Raw genomic sequence first — 17,815 nt, 5'->3', positions numbered from 1 at the left:
TCTTCAAGGGCATGTCTGATCTCTGTGGCTGCTGCCCCTGTGTTTTATCCCCATCCTAGTCTTCCATCTCTGACCTGCTCTTTGTGCCTTTTTATTTTTCAGGCTCAGTCACTTTGTAAAGTCTCCCTCTTGTCTTCCCTTCTCATGCCTACTTCTTTAATTCTCTAATAAAAGATTTATGCAGTCCGGGCTGAGCGTACTCAGTAGTGGCAAGCAAGTTGTGTTTATAAGGGGATAGCTACAGTAGTAACTCTCTATGGTGTTTCTTTTGTTTACATGAGAATAATTCACCAGATCAGCAAACAGATCAGCTGGAAATCTCTTGCTTTATGACAGAACAGATCAGTTCAAACTGTACAGTTTACTGGAACATACTGCTGGGAAGCCTAGCTCGGCTTTGAAGAAAGCCGCTTTGGTTCCCACTGGTGCTGACCAGTTCATCTCAACAACTTGCTTTTAGACACAAGCATATAGCCTGAAAAAAGGATCAAAATTGGAGTTAGCCTACACTGTTCTGGATTTTAGCCAACCATGACTCTGTGAATGCATAGCTTGCTTTATGGAAATGATTTGCCCCAAGCAGAATTTGGACCTTTATTTTCAATTGAAGCAAAGGCAATGCTACATAATGACATAGCCACAATCAACATTTTTTTGGCTGTCTATAAACAAGATCAATATCAATGCCATTATTTGTCTCTTTTTCCACATACCACTTCTGTAAAATTATAATTAAATAATACGCTATTTAAGATGGAGATAAGAGTCTGTTATTTAACTCCTCCAAATCTCAGTTTCCATGGAAATGGTTGAAGGAATCTAAAAATGATGGTGTGTGTACAATACTAACATTGAAAGTAAGGGAGAGGTTGGAAACTTTAAGGAGTTTTTTTTAAGCACTACTGGTATTACTGGATCGAGAGGAAAGATAATTAATCTGTAATTGACCTGGAAAACAACTGGAAGGAACCCTTCAGTAGATGCCACTGGAATATGTATCTGAGAGTAGCAAGGGCTGCAGGTGAAGGCAGGCCTTGAAACAGTTGTTAGGGATCTTGATTTTAAGAGTATCTTGGGGAAAAGCATGCTGTTCTGTTCAAACATAGTGGGGATCCTTTGGACTGGACAATGTACATTCAGTCTACTTGGCACTGCTGTGCTGGGAAGCAAGCAGAGGTACTTCCTGAGGGCCCCTATGAAGGTGGACATACCAGTGGAGAGTGGGCCCTGTTTTAACCACATTCAAGTTGCCTCGACAACACAGAGAAGATTCTTTGAGCTAGTGGTGGAGTATAGCTCTCTGTCTCCTTTCTACTAACAAATGGACTACTGGCCTAGCAAAGTAAAATTGCAAGCTTTCTAAATTTTCCCATTTTCTTCATCTGGGCCTGAAACATGCACATAGAAGTCAGCAGCATCTCTGTCAGATTCCATTTCAACTCCCAAGACAAGCATATATTCTTATGTTTTAGAAATGAACAAATTGAGGTAATTATTATATACATGAAAAGAGCCAGTAATAAATAGCTAACTTATTACACACTCTGTGCCAAGCCGTTGACATAAATTGCCTCTTTTAATCCTTACAACAGCCCTAAAATCTGAGAATTATACATACATCAAATTTAAGTAAACAGAGTTCCTATTGAGGTTAAAGAACGTAAGTAAGTAACAGAACAGAGATATGAGCCCATTTTAAACTTCTAAGCCAATACATGGTTAGGAACAGAGCAATTATTCCTTCAATAAACAGAGGTACAGAAAAAAAAATAAGAGAAAACTTAGGAAAATCTATATTTTGTATAATCAGTGAAATTTAACAATGATATTTTCAAAAGTAATAGGGAAGATTACTTTAAGATAGTAATTAAAAAAACCATAAATGACCAAATGAAAATACAAAGGGAGATGTGAATTGCAGATTGGTTATAGTAAAAACAAAATACATAATCAGTGAAGATAAGGATAAGCCCAAGAAAATTTCCAAGAATTTGATGAAAGGATATAATTAAATAGGAACAAAGAATCAACACATGAAGAATTAATTGTGAAGTTTCTATATATGTATAATAAGGATTCTAGAAAAGTGGAACAGAACAGAGGGAGGAAATGCAATGAAAAATAATCGAAGAAAATTTATCGGTGCTGAAAGAAGATATATGTTTGGATTAAGTGTATTTCCCAAATACCAGGCAAAATTCATGGCATATATATATCATATCATATCATATCATATCATATCTATCTATATATAGATAGATATATATATAGATAGATATATAGATATATAGATAGATATAGGTGTAGATATATAGATATAGATATATAGATAGATATATAGATATATAGATATAGATATATAGATATATAGATATAGATATATATAGATATATAGATATAGATATAGATATATATAGATAGATATATCATAAATATATATATGTGTGATATATAACATGGTATATATGTGTGAGATATATACGATATATATGAGATATATATATATATATATTATGAGATATATATATATGAGATATATATGTATATTATGATATATATATGAGATATATATGAGATACATATATTATGAGATATATATATATGAGATATATGTATATACATATATATATATATATATATAAAGTGATATATATCCTGAAGAAGTTTTTTAATTTAAAGGAAAGAAAATATTTCTGTAAGAACCTAGATATTAAAAACAGGCTATCTAATGAAGAAAGTCTGCTATTGGGTTTTCCCAAAGAAATGGGAATGTCTCCTAAGTTTTGAGTGAAAAAGACATTAATCACAGAATTCTGTGTCCAGCCACACTCTCATTCACATGTGAAGGCCATGGAAAGACATTTCAGACACTCATCTTCTCAGATGTATGGGGACCTTGCAACCTTTTTTGATACCATCCCATAAAGAAGCACTTGAACTGAATGAGATAAAAAAAAATCAAGATCAGGGAAGATGTGATATACAAAAATATATCTTAATTAGTGAAATCTCTAAAATTTGGCACTGTTCACATAAGTTTTATTCATGTTAATAAAAATTTGTGGAAACACCAGAAATAATTCTCCCAAAGCTCCCAGTAGAGCTTTCTGAGATAAATGATTTCTGCACTGTTTGACAACATAACTATCAACATGTCTGATGATTGAACACTTAAAATTTAGCTACTATGACTTGGGAATTGACTTTTTAATGGTATTTCACTTTAGTTTATTTAAATTAAAAAAGTTTTAATGTTTATTTTTGAGAAAGAGAGAGAGAGAGAGAGAGAGAGAAAGCATGAATGGGGGAGGCACAGAAGGTGAGAAGGGGACACACAGATTTCAAAGCAGGCTCCAGGCTCTGAGCTGTCAACACAAAGCCCTATGCAGGGGCTTGCATTCACAAATGGTGTGATCATGACCTGAGCCGAAGTTGGATGCTTAACCAACTTAGCCACCCAGGCACCTCAAGTTTATTTAAATTCAAATACCCACATGTGGCTAGTGGCTACTCTACTAGACAGTGTAGCTCTAAAGCAGATATATAATATAAAAATTGAGGATGGCAAGTACGAGTGTAGTGGATAGATCTACCTACCAAAAGTAGCAACCATAACTGTCATTTACAGAATTCTTTACTCTGTATTGAGGCTTCTGCTAAATGCTTTCTGTATATTCTACTGCAGTGGGTGCTCTCTCAGAGATTATATTTGTTTATATGTGAAAATATGCATGTTAATTTTTGATTGTGAAGTTTTCTGATTGTTGGAATAATCACGAGCAAAAATGACCTTAATGTAGCTCTTCTGTGTTCTGAGAAGACTACAGAGCAGATAAGGCCTCACTGTGATAGAAGAAGGGTATAACAGACTTTTGGTGGTTTGAGAGCCTTAACAGCAATCTCTTTTATCCCTATATATGAGCATATTTCTAAAATTTATATGGAAATACAGAATATCTAGAATAGCTAAAACAAACATGAAAAAGAAGGATGAATTTGTAGAGCATTAACTTCCCCCTTTCAAAACTTATTACAAAGCTATAGTAATCAAGGCAGTGTGGTACTGGGTTAAGGATAGATATTGATCCAGGGAGCAGACTGTGATTCTAGAAACAAATCTTTATAGTCAATATTTTCTTATAAAAGTGCCAAGGTAATTCATTGGAGAAAAGGTAGTCAGGTGCTGGGATAATGGAACATCTGTATATGAAACGTTGGATTTAGACCCTCAGCTTATACCATACACAAAAATTAACTCAAAATGGGTCATAGACTCAAAAGTAAAAGCTGAAAATGAAATTTTTAGAAGAAAACATAGAATAAAGTCTTTGAGAACTTGAAGTAAGCAAAGATTTCTTAGATATGACTCCAAAAACATTGCTCATGAAAGAAAACATTGATAAAGTGGGCCTCACTAAATTAGAAATATTTGTTTCCAAAAGACAACATTAAAAAATGAAAAGACAAACAATAAGTGAGGGAAAATATTTACAAAACACATATCTAATATAGGACTTATATACAGAATTTACAAAGAGCTCTTAGAACTCAATAGTAAGAAGACAAACTACCCAAACAAAAATGGACAAAAGAGACTCAGAGGTTGGAAGATGGTGGCAGAGTAGGACCCTCGGCTCACTTTGTCTCATGTATATAACTAGATAACTATCAAACTATTCTAAATACCCAAGGAATTGACCTGAAGACTGGCAGAACAAATTCCACAACTGAAGGTAGAGAGGAGGCTACATTGAAGAAGGTAGGAAGCATGGAGATGTGGTTTTGGAGAGAAATGGATTGTGGACACTGTGATGGGGAGAGAGCTGTGATTGTGGAGAAAAGCAAGAGATGAACAAGCACACAAGGGTAGTGCATGGAGAAAACAATCTCCATTGCAACTGGCTTGGAAACAGAGAGGGGCTGAATTTTGTGAGTTCTGTCAACCAGTGGGGCTTAAAGCCTTGAGTTTTAAAGTTCAGCAGGCTTGGCTGGGATAGAGCCCCAAGGGCATTGAGCTACTCTTGGAGAAAAGGTAGGCAAACAACCTGTGGACATACAACATGGAAACATCAATCTAAAGAGCACCTGGGGCACACAATGGGGAGGTTTTTTTGCTTATCTTGGAGCTTGTCCTAGGGATGCAGCATTCATGGAGAGACTCCAATGGTAACAAAGGAACTAGCTGGTGCCATTTATCTCCCCTGGCCCTGCAGAAGCACAGAGCTACCTGTGGGAACCAGTGCAACATTGACAATCACTACATAACTTGCTTATATCAAGCCTTCCCCCCACTGACATCCTTTAGTGGAACTGCCCTTCCCAGTCTCACTTGCCTCAGTCCCATGGTGGGATTCCTCCCTTAGAAGGCTGGCCCAAACCCATGCTCACACCATGTCTCCCGACTTGGGAGTTTTGCAGAGCCTCAGTTCTGGTGGAGGTGGTAACAGGTCTCATTTCACAGGCAGACCAGAGCACACCTAGTTAAAATAAGCCACATTCAGGCTAGGGACCAAACACTGCCTACCACAAGCAAAGAGAGCCTCTGTGGACGACTGGCCTGAAGGATAAGGGGCCAAGACAAAACAGAGCACACACAGCACACATTGGAGACATTCCTGGAAGCACCAGGCCCCAGGGAACAGGGGACACCACACATTAGGGCACTAAAAGTCCATTACCCCCAAGAATAGGAGACCTAGGTGACATCCCTAACACAGGAAAACAAGCACAGAGACTTAGACTAAATGAGAAGACAGAGGAATTTATCTCAAATGAAAATACAGGACAAGACCATGGCCAGAGATATAAGAGAAACAGATTTAAATTACATGCCTGATGGAGTATTTAAAACAATGTTCCAACTTGACCAAAGAGGTGAAAGACCTGTACTCTGAAAAGTGTAATACACTGATGGATGAAATTGAAGATGAAACAAAGAAATGGAAAGACATTCTATGCTCATGGATTAGAAGAAGAAATATTGTTAAAATGTTTATAGTACCCAAAGCAATCTGCACATTTAATGCAGTCTCTATCAAAATATCAACAGCCTCTTTCACAGAACTAGAACAAACAATCCTAAAATTTGTATGGAGCCACAAAAGATCCCAAATAACCAAAGCAATCTTGAAAAAGGATAGCAAAGCTAGAGGCATCACAACTCCAGACTTCAAATTATATTACAAAGCTGTAGTAATAAAAACAGTATGGTGATGGCACAAAAAAAGACACATAGATCAGTGGAACACAATAGATATCCCAGAAATAAACCCACAACTATAAGGTCAGTTAATCCTCAACAAAGCAAGAAAGAATATCCAATGGGAAAAAGTCTCTTCAACAAATGTTATTGGGAAAACTGGACAGCTACATGCAAAAGAATGAAACTAGACCACTTTCTTACACTATACACAAAAATAAACTCAAAGTGGATTAAGACATAATTAAAGACCTGAAACTATAAAAATCCTAGAAGGGAACACAGGCAGTAACATCTTTAACATAGGCCATAGCAACTTCTTTGTAGATATGTCTCCTCAAGAAAAACAGAAGCAAAAATAGACTATTGGGACTACATCAAAATTAAAAAAAAATGCAAAAAAAAAAAAAACCCCAAAAAACTTCTGCATGGTGAAGGAAGCAATCAACTAAACTAAAAGGCAACATATGGAATGGGAAAAGATATTTACAAATGACATATCCAATAAAATGTTAGTATCCAAAATCTATAAAGATCTTATACAACTCAACATTTAAAAATAAATAACCCAATTAAAAATGGGTAGAGGACATGAACAGACATTTCTCCAAAGAAGACATACAGATGGCCAACAGACACATGAAAAGATGCTCACTACCACTTACCATCAGGGAAATGCAAATCAAAACTACAATGAGCTATCACCTCACACCTGTCAGAGTGGCTAAAATCAGCTATCCAAGAAACAATGGGTGTTGACAAGGATGTGGAGAAAGGCACACTGCATTCTTGCACTATTGGTGGGAATGCAAACTGGTGCAGCCACTGTGGAAAACAGTATGGGAGTCCCTCAAAAAATTAGAAATATAACCATCCTATGACCCAGCAATTGTACTCCTGGGTATTTACCCAAAGAATAGAAAAACACTAATTCAAAGGCATATATGCACCCCTATGTTTATAGCAGCATTATTTACAGTAGCCAAGATAGGGAAACAACCCAAGTGTCTATTCATTGATTGATGAATGGATAAAGAACATGTGAGATATATATATTGGACTATTACTAAGCATTAAAAAAAGAATGAAATCTTGCCATTTGCAATGACATGGATAGAGCTAGAGAGTATTATGCTAAGCAAAGTATGTCAGTCAGAGAAAGACAAATACCAGATGATTTTACTCATATGTATAACTTAAGAAACAAATGAGCAAAGGGGGAAAAAAAGAGAGACAGTGACAAATCAAGAAATAGTGTCTTAATTATAGAGAACAAACTGCTGGTTACTAGAGGTGTGGTAGGAATGGGACAGGTTATATAGATGATGGGGATTAAAGAGTGTGCTTGTGATGAGCACTGGGTGATGTATGGAAGTGCTAAATCATATTGGACATCTGAAACTAAGAAAATCCTTTATGTGGGGCGCCTGGGTGGCGCAGTCGGTTAAGCGTCCGACTTCAGCTGGGTCACGATCTCGCGGTCCGGGAGTTCGAGCCCCGCGTCAGGCTCTGGGCTGATGGCTCAGAGCCTGGAGCCTGTTTCCGACTCTGTGTCTCCCTCTCTCTCTGCTCCTCCCCCGTTCATGCTCTGTCTTTCTCTGTCCCAAAAATAAATAAACGTTGAAAAAAAAAAAAAAAAAAGAAAATCCTTTATGTTATCTAACTGGAATTAAAAAACTTAAAAATACGGGCAAAAGGTATGAACAGCCATTTCACTAAGGAAGATGTATAAATGCGTAATAAGTACATGAAAAGATGTGCTTATCATTACTCATTAGGGAAATGATTCACACCCACTAGAATGCCTATCATAAATAAGAAGAGAATAACAAATATTGGTGAAGATGTAGAGAAACAGGAACCCTCATAAACCCTTAATGGGAATGTAAAATGGTGCACACACCATGATAACAGTTTGGCATTTTCTTAAAAAGTTAAATGTAAAACTACCATATGGCCCAGCTGTCCTAGTCTGAGGTATATCCTCAAGAGAAATGAAAACATATGTCCACATAAAGACTTGAACAAAAATGTTCATAGCAGCATTATTAGATAAGAACCCAACATTGAAAACAACCTAAATTTTCACCACATGTTGAATGGATAAACAAAATGTTGAATACCCATACAATGGAATACTACTTATCAATAAAAAGAATAAACTAATGATAAATGCTGTATCGTGGATTAAAATCGAAATTATTATGGTAAGTGAAAGAAGTCAGATGCAAGAGACCATGTATTATATGTTTCTATTTAGATGAAATGCTCAGAAAATGCAAATGTGTAGAGACAGAAAATATATTAGTGGTTGTTTGGGTCTGGGGGTGGTAATGAGAATTAGCCGTAAATGGGCATGAGGGATTTTTTAAAGTTTATTTATTTATTTTGAGAGAAAGAGAAAGTGAGAGTGGGGGAGGGACAGAGAGAGGGAGAGAGAATCCCAAGCAGGCTCCGCCCTGATCTCACGAGTTCCGCTTGAACTCAGGAACCGTGAGATCATGACCTGACAGAAAGTGGACACTTAACCAACCGAGCCACCCAAGCACCCCAGGCTTGAGGGATTTTATTAGTGGGATGGAAATGTTCTAAAACTGATTTATGGTGATAGTTGCTTCACTCAAGAGTTACTAAAAATCATTGAATTCTCCAGCTGAAGGGAATGAATTTTATGACATATAAAATGTACCTCAATTAAAAAAAAATAGATTGCTTTACTATAGGTAGATGGATAGAGAATGTGACATGTGGTTCTGGTCTGGGAGGCGGTAGACTTTGGAACTACCCTGGGAAGTGACTGCTTCTGTAAAAGGAAGGGACGGATTACAGAAATCCAACACTGATAGACTCTTTGGTTTAAAATAACCCTACTCCATGGGGGACCTGCGTGGCTCAGTCAGTTAAGCATCGAACTTCAGCCCATGTCATGATCTCGCGGTTTGTGAGTTCGAGCCCCGTGTTGGGCTCTGTGCTGACAGCTCAGAGCCTGGAACTTGCTTCGGATTCTGTCTCTCCCTCTCTGTCTGCCCCTCCCCTGCTCGCACTCTGCCTCTCTCTGTCAAAAAATAAGTAAACATTAAAAAAATTAAATAAAAAAATAACCCTACTCCTTGATAAAATCCTATCAAATAAGTGCATCCAAAACCTTAGAAGTGACAAAATGATGGTAAAACCGAGAAACGAGTTTTGAATCCATTTAAAGTTTGGAACCAAGATTGAACAACTCTGAAAACTGTGATGACTGAATAGGATGTCAATGTTATAAACCATGGACAGTGGAAAATTATAATGAGCACAAATCAGAGAGTTGGACAGATGGAGAAAGTTAGGTTATTTTCTGACCTTTCACAGCAAGAAGTTAATAATTACTATGAAAAGTTGAAATGTGATTAAAAAAACAAACAAACTTATGGCTCTAAACCCCTAACCTGTAGAAGGTTCTTTAGAAGGTAATAAAGAAACATTTATCCGAAGTCCAACAATTTCCTCAATTTTATTTCATGTAATTTTTCTTTAATTAAAATCAAGCATAGTTTATGCATATATTTATCTATCTGTTTAAATATTAATGGTAATAATTTTCATTCAAGGTAAATAGATATTTCCTAGTGGTGAGATTTTAGAAGATTTTTAAATTTTAAAATATTTTTCAATATGGCTTGATTTTTTTGAAAAATAATAAGCAGGTTTCATTTTTTGAAAGGTCATTGCTTAAAAATACACACACAAAATGAAACAAGATAACTTTTAAGGTTTTGAAAGGATTGTTATCCTTTTTATTTAATCCTCAGGATTTGGTTATATGTCTGTTATGAGATCCTTTCCAAGTTGCTTCATACTGCATTTGCTCTTTATGAAGTGAAATTTCTATTTTTAGATCTTGAGCTCTTTGAGAAGGAGCTGCAGGGGCGCCTGGGTGGCGCAGTCGGTTAAGCGTCCGACTTCCGCCAGGTCACGATCTCGCGGTCCGTGAGTTCGAGCCCCGCGTCGGGCTCTGGGCTGATGGCTCAGAGCCTGGAGCCTGTTTCCGATTCTGTGTCTCCCTCTCTCTCTGCCCCTCGCCCGTTCATGCTCTGTCTCTCTCTGTCCCAAAAATAAATAAACGCTGAGAAGGAGCTGCATCTTATTTATAGGACAGAGGACGTTCTAACTCATACAAATGGTAGGTACACTTCTTGGGTTGATTACTCCTGTGCGTTCACGATTATGGACAACACATTAGACATCATGTTTAACTGACAGCCCCTTTTGGAAATTAAGCTAATTTTTCAATAACCCTCAAGGTCAGCAATCTTGTTAGTATTGCTCAACTGTATAGAACTCATAATTTAGGGTTTACAATTTATTTTTAGAGTATACAAGCAATATTTATTTTAGTTCTGCCACAATAGCTATGTATATTTGGGTAAATTATTTAACCAAAGCTTCAGTCTCTCCATTTGTAAAAAGGGGGACAATAACAGATCCTAAGTCTTATTATTGTGAGGATTAAGTGTGTGGATCTCCAGGGACACCTGGATGGCTCAGTTGGTTAAGCGTCCAACTTCAGCTTAGGTCATAATCTCACGGTGCATGGGTTTGAGCCCCACATTGGGCTCTGTGCTGACAGCTTGGAGCCTGAAGCCTGCTTCAGATTCTGTGTCTCCTCCTCTCTCTCTGCCCCTCCCTCTTTCACACTCTGTCTCTCTCTCTCTCTCTCTCTCAAAAATAAATAAACATTAAGAAAAAGTGTGTGCATCTCTGGAAAGCCTTGGAGTAGTTGTTGCTGCATAATATGTCCTCAGAAACCGTTAGTTGTTTTTCTTTGTGGAAGAGGAGCTGGAGTGTAGTATAAAAAGAACATTAGTCTGGAGGTCTGGGTACTAGACTCAGCTCTGGCAGTCAGTATTTGGGCAACGTTGGGGAAACCATTTCTCCTTCCTGGATTATAGTTTCATCTTCTAAATTGAAAAGAATGGAGTAAATGATCCCAAAAGGCTGTCCTAAATCAGCCACCCTGTGAATTTATAATCAAGATATTTAGTATAGTTAGCTGATTAAAAGAAATTCAGTTTGAAAAATGATTGATTTAAATGATCTTGATTGTGTTTATTACCCACAATAATGGATGCCCCAGAATAATTGTTCTCCCGTATTTTTTTAATAGCTTAAATTTGGCCTAAAAAATATGTATTTTTTCCTCTGTTCCTTTTATCCTTCCTTCACTGATATCAGATTTTTCTGATTTGTTCATTTCCTGTTCTAATCTTCTGAATTAGTATGAAATTTTGTTGCTCTAAACTTGCCTCTTTCCAATATGATTTACAACAGAATCCACCACTTTGAACAATCCCCGACTGGAATAAGAAGATCCTTATAAACTCTGTCTTACAGTGTGTACATGGGCCCCATTCTGTAGATTTTCATTACTCCTTGTGATTTTTTTTTTATTATTAGTTTTTAACAAAACAGAAGGAGGGAAAGAAAATTGTTATCATCCCCTCAGGCATTTCTTAGTTATGGGAATAGAAGTTTAACTATTGGTGGAGAATCCATGGGAATTTGAAATAGTTTTACTGTTTATTCAAACTATCTCCTGTTGAAAACAGTAACCTTTGCCACTGATTTAATAGCACTTGTTCAGCTCAATTATGTAAACACTTGGCACTTTTGATTCTTCTGGAGTATTATTGAATTTTAAAAATGCCATTTAGCATACTAAAGACACAATTTATTCTGCCTGCCTATTTAGAAGCAATAATGTAATATGAAAGTTTCTCAGAGATATGTAAGCAATCCATTTTTTATCTTCACTTATCAGTTGCATGTATTGTGTAAAATAATGAATTTAGCCAAAGTCAAGTCTGCTAAGCTATTGCATACTTTGGTGATAGCACCTGATATTAGTAAAATTTGCTATATGTTTACTCCACAGGAATAAATTAAATACTCACTGTGGTTACCTGCCATGAAGTGAATTTGTGTGTGGCATCTTTTCTTTGATAAAAGATACTGATTTTTTTTAGCCTAGAAAAGGAGCAGGAAGGCAAGACACATTTTCCATTCATCTGTATTTTTTCTACAAAAAATTTTATTTTTTTAAATTTTTAAATTTTTTAAAAGCTTATTTATTTTCAGAGACACAGAGACAACACGAGTTGGGGGGAGAGAGGGAGAGAGAGAGAGAGAGAGAGGGAGAGAGATAGAGAGAGAGAGAGAGAGAGAGAGAGAGAGAGAGAGAGAGAGAGAATCTCAAGCAGGTTCCACACTATCAGTGGAGAGCCTGATGTGGGGCTCAGACTCACGAGCCATGAGGTCATGACCTGAGCCGAAATCAAGAGTTAGATGCTTACCTGACTGAGTCACCCAGGCACCCCTACAAAAATTTTTTTAAATTGAAAGATATACACTTATAGGCTTAGAATGACTGTACAAACAAGAGTTCTGAAAATGCAGACTCCTTTGTATAAATTTGCCTGATAATTTGCTCGTTATAAAAAGCCAAGATCATTTTAGGTAGTTTTCTTTCATTTCTGAGGAATGTCCTTCCAATTTGTTCACAGTGGCCAGGAATGTTCTCCATTCCTCCTCCTTGTTCTTGAGGACTAAAAGCTGTCTTAATTTGTCTTCAATGAGTCTTGACATTAGGGCAGTCTTGGGGAAAAGAAATTAACAGCAGTTTGTGTTATCTCTTTTTTTCAATGACTTTGAATTGCCCTTCTCAAAACATACCTGTCTTACCCTGGCTTGGCTTTTTCCTTTGCTGCCTGGATCTGAATTTGCCCACTCTTATTTCCTGGTGCCTGATTTCTGTTTTATAACCTGATGCTTAAAGGGGCTTGGACATGATTATTATTGTTGGAATTTATAAAGTCACAATGTAGGTTTGCAGCCTGGCTGTGCAGTTTCTTTTTGTTGTTTTCATTTTTGTTTTTGATTTTTACTTTGCAGATATTCTAAGCCACTGAGGACATATGTTAAATTGTGAAATCCCCTTGGTTTAACTTTTAATTTTCCTTATTGTGACTTTTAAATTAGTGGTTTCCAGCAGGATTGTATGACAGAATTATATATGCAGAGTTTCAAAAGTACAAATAGCAAAACTTTCCCATAAATTTACTGAATCAGAAACTCATGAGACAAATGAGTTGGACTACTAAAGTTCTTGATCTTGGAAATGTGATTTAGAAAACATGGGTATTGAGGCAGAGCTACCACAAATACTATTGAAATAGGAGTTGGACCTTACATGAGTATGAGAGGAACTGGGAAATTGAAGTCTGGAATGGGAAGTTGGAGAGTCAGAGAAACAGCCAGAGTTTACAGAGAAATTAGAGAGAATAAGCATATCTGGCCATAGGAGAGGCTGTGCAGGGGAAGTTTGTGGAGAAGTCACTCTGGGGAAGCTGTGGATCCTCAGCCAAATTCCTGGTAATGGGACTTCTGTTGGTAAGCAGGACCAGTATCTGGGAAGATGAATTAGATGTGTTGCAAGAGAGATTGAAAACATGCTGGATCCCACCAGGCACCTCTGCCCAATGTCTGACTATGATGGATCTCCAAAGGTATTGGCTTCTACTTAACTTCTTCTTTCCAAATCTTATGCTTGTCCCTCCTTTGACCAACTCTAACTTGCACTCACACAGGAGAGGGGTTCTGAGAAACATAGCTCCTAGCAAAGTTGATATTATATAATGTATCACAGTGGTCACACACCAAAGTTGTGGAGGAGTGAGAACTATGAATATGGAGAGGAATTGTGCCAACGGAGAGAGGGGAATGAAGAAGCAGAGGACCGTGTTCTCCTCAAAAAACCAAAAGAATGGCTGATCCTCAGAGCTACCTTGGTTCTCAATGGCTTATCAATTTCAGACCTGTATACTCTTAGAACTCTAGGTATTTCTGATTTTCTGAATATTTGAGTGTATTATGTTGCAAAAAAAAGGGAGTCTGTTTATCTAACACTTGTCACCAAAATAAAATTGGATAAGCAGTAAAGAGCATCCAATGAGCTGCTCAGAGATTTGCCCCAACTGACTAGAAAATATATTGTCAGGGTCTAAAACACAGCATATTTGGCATACTGTTAGGACTCAAAAAGTATTTGTAGAATGAATGAGCAAATGATTGAATAAATGAATATAGACTATGGGCTATTCTGCCAATTTTTGTTTATCACTCAATAAAACTGTGTATGAGAATCTAATGCTCTAGATTCTCCATCAAGCTAAGTGGATGCTGAGTTGATTTGTCAGGAATAGTAATTGACTTTGTTACATTTTCCTTGATCTTGAGTGTCATGTTTTAGATAAGAAGGCTGGTCAGTTAGGTGAGCTGTGTGGGGTCCCAGAATGTTCTGAAGACTGTGAGTAGATACAATATTTGAATCTAAGGCATTAGTTTCATTACCATATCACTTGGAATAGTTGGGCTAACCAATTCTAGAGGCTTTATTTGAATATTGTCAAGCTTGAAATGCCTTATCAAAGTTTTTGTTGAGATGGCCTTTTAACTCCAGTGTGATTAGTTTTCTTTTTTTTAATGTGAAATTTTATTGCTTCATTAGGGATGTAGAATGTGAACCTATGAGAGTAACATACCTACTTCTCGGTATGCATGTTACATATTCTTACAATTACCTGAAAGGATCAGACTTTGACCCTTTATATTTCACATCTTCCCCTTTGTTGTTTTGTTATATGAGAGGGTGAGAGGAGTGGAAAATGTCCCTGTCTGCAAACAGTATGGAGAAAGATCTAGCTTCCATTTCTTCATCAAAGCCTTGGCAAAGGCTGGCTGGGCTTGTAGAGAAGTATGATCCTAAATATAAGGCTGAAATAAAAACAGATTCAATTCTTCAGTGTTAGTGCAAAACCAAAATTTGAGGTTATGAGGGTTCAGAGCAAGACCAACTTTTCTCTTTTCACTCAGCTCTTGGCCTGGGAGCACAATAATGCATGGTTTGTAAAAAAATCACAATACTCTATGTGTCAGGACTGATGAAGGGAATTTACTAAAAAAACCTCAGATTTTATTCTGCATGGTGTATATTATTTCCAGGGAAGGGTCTTACAGTGTCTTCTCCAATTTTCCCCTTGCATTTGGATGCCTCTTCATACAATTAAAAATGCTTAAAATTGTTTTCATAAATATTAATTTATTTGTATATTACATAATTAAAATATAAAGAACATTTAATTACAATTATTTTTTCCCGAATCAAGCAAACAAAAGTTTACATACATTTAATTGATCACAAAATTTTCTTGTGAGTGCAGTAAATTCACACAATCATTTAATGTTCTCTTCATTTCTCCCCTGCTCCTATTCAGGGTTTGTTTCTTGTATCATAGTTGTATATTCCAAGATGAATGGAGGAAGGCTGGAAGGACAAGGGCAGGACTTAAGGATTCCAAGGGTAATGTGTCTGCAAAGATTCTTCTCAGGTGGAACAAGATTTGGGTTCCCTGGTATGCTGCTGGAATTGGAGGGATGGATAACCTAGGTTTCTTAGTTTCCTCTTATTTTATTTTTCCAGCGTCCTCTTTATTTCCAGTGTCCTCTTTCTCCTCCCGATTCACAATGGCTTGCTAATGTTTCTCCTAGGTTAACTTGTCCCATATGGGAGGCAATAGTCTAGATGTGACTTGAGGCAGAAACCAGAGGGATTATTAGCAACTTTCATATATCTTTTGCAATTCTAAATATGAATCAGACATTGAAAATTTTTTCCATGCCAAGGTGATGGTCCAAGTTGCGCTTAAATAATTACCTCGGCTCTCAGAAAGGATATTTAAATCAGAGTATATATAAAGAGTGTACAAAGGCTTATGGGAGAAAGTCCATGTCATATGCCGGGAATACTACACTGATGGAAATGACAGTTCCTTTCAGCCTGTTATGGATTTGTTGAGTATATCTAATATGAATACTTGTTGAAAATATCTAAAATGTCTTCATTCATGTTACTCATAAAAATATTGATTACAATAGGGCTGAGGACATGGTTCTAGGGCCCATGGCATATCATTAAAGATCCCTTTTCTAGTTGATTGTGATTCTGATTAGCTTTTTGAGAAAAGATGTTTGTTCAGATATGTTTCCCTAACTACAATGTCAGAATCCCTAACTTCTTTGTTTTTATAACAGGATATATGAAAATCTATCATATATCATACCAAAATCAAGGTAATAATACTCTATACCTACCCTTTGGCCCAGCAATTCCACCCTTAGGTATTTATCTAAGAGAAATGAAAATATGTTTACTAAAAAACTGGTAGAAGAATGTTCGTAGACATTTTATTCATAATAGCCCAAAACTGGAAATGACCCACATGTCCATTAATTACAGAATGGATAAACAAAACATGGTATGTGCATACAATGGAATACTACTCAGCAAAAAAAAAGAATAAACTATTGATATGTGTAATATGGATGAATCTCAAAAGCATACTAAATGAAAGAAGTCTTATATAAAAGAGTAACTACTGTGTGATTTAATTTATGGGAGTTCTAAAAACAGTTAAAACTAATCTTATGGTGCAAAACAATCAGAACAACGATTGCCTCTGGGAGTGGGTAGGATCAGGTATTGACTGGTAAGGGGCACAAATAACTTTCCAAGATGATGGTCATGTTCTATATCTTGGCAGCAGTTTTTAGGTAGGTATATGAGTAAACATATCAATGTAAGTGGCACCCTGATCAGGAAATGAAACGTCACAGTGTACCTGATGCAGCTCCTTGTGCTTATTTCCAGTTACTGCCTCTCAAGGGAAACGGTGTCCGTCAATATTAAGACTTGCCTGTTTTTTAATTTCATAGTGCTGGGCAAGTGAAGAATGTTGAAATATTAGATCTTCTGGCTTTTTCTTCTAGTTACAAAAACTGAATAAGATACTGTAATACTTAATGTATCAACTGGTTTAATGAAGCAAATTCTGTCTACATGACCTCCATAAAATGTGAACTGACCAACTCCATCTTGCACACATCTGGGTCTTGGAGTTATAGTTAAAGTAACTGTTTGCCTGATTGAAATGTCCACTCTTCATTCAGATATCTAGACTTTGGTTAGACACCCACTAAATGAGGCATGCGTGTGCAAAAGCATTCCAAACTGAGCAGATACAAAGAAATATTATCCTTTAGAACCCATTTGATCCTTTTTTTTTAACCCAAGAAAACATAAATGCAACGATATATCAATTTGACTGTAAATATTATCTAAGTATGTCCTTTAAAAGCCAATGGAATGTCAGATACAATTTATTTTCCACCAGTGCAAGCTGAGACATTAAGTGGCAATTCTACTTCCATTAGCTAAATCTGGCAAATATGCAACTGTTTAAAGGCATTGTCGATAGCCATTGCACAATTAAGTATTTGTACTGATGCCTTATTAAATTACCCTTTTCAAGTAGGCATAATAAACTAGGAGTTCACTGTACAGATTTTCATGGTGAAAGTCAGATCAGTATGGGATTTATTTAGAGAGAATTTAGTGCACTGAGTAATGAAATAAATTTCATATGTCTTGCCAAAATAAATCTTAATTTCCTTAAAACTTCTTTTGTTTTTAGGGGCAAGAAACAGGAAAATAAATATCCCTGCAAATATAATTGTCATGAT

Source organism: Lynx canadensis, chromosome B3 (genome assembly GCF_007474595.2).
Source record: "Lynx canadensis isolate LIC74 chromosome B3, mLynCan4.pri.v2, whole genome shotgun sequence".
NCBI classification, from domain to species: domain Eukaryota; kingdom Metazoa; phylum Chordata; class Mammalia; order Carnivora; family Felidae; genus Lynx; species Lynx canadensis.
The sequence above is the reverse complement of the archived record's forward strand: the minus strand, read 5'-3'. Positions refer to the sequence as shown.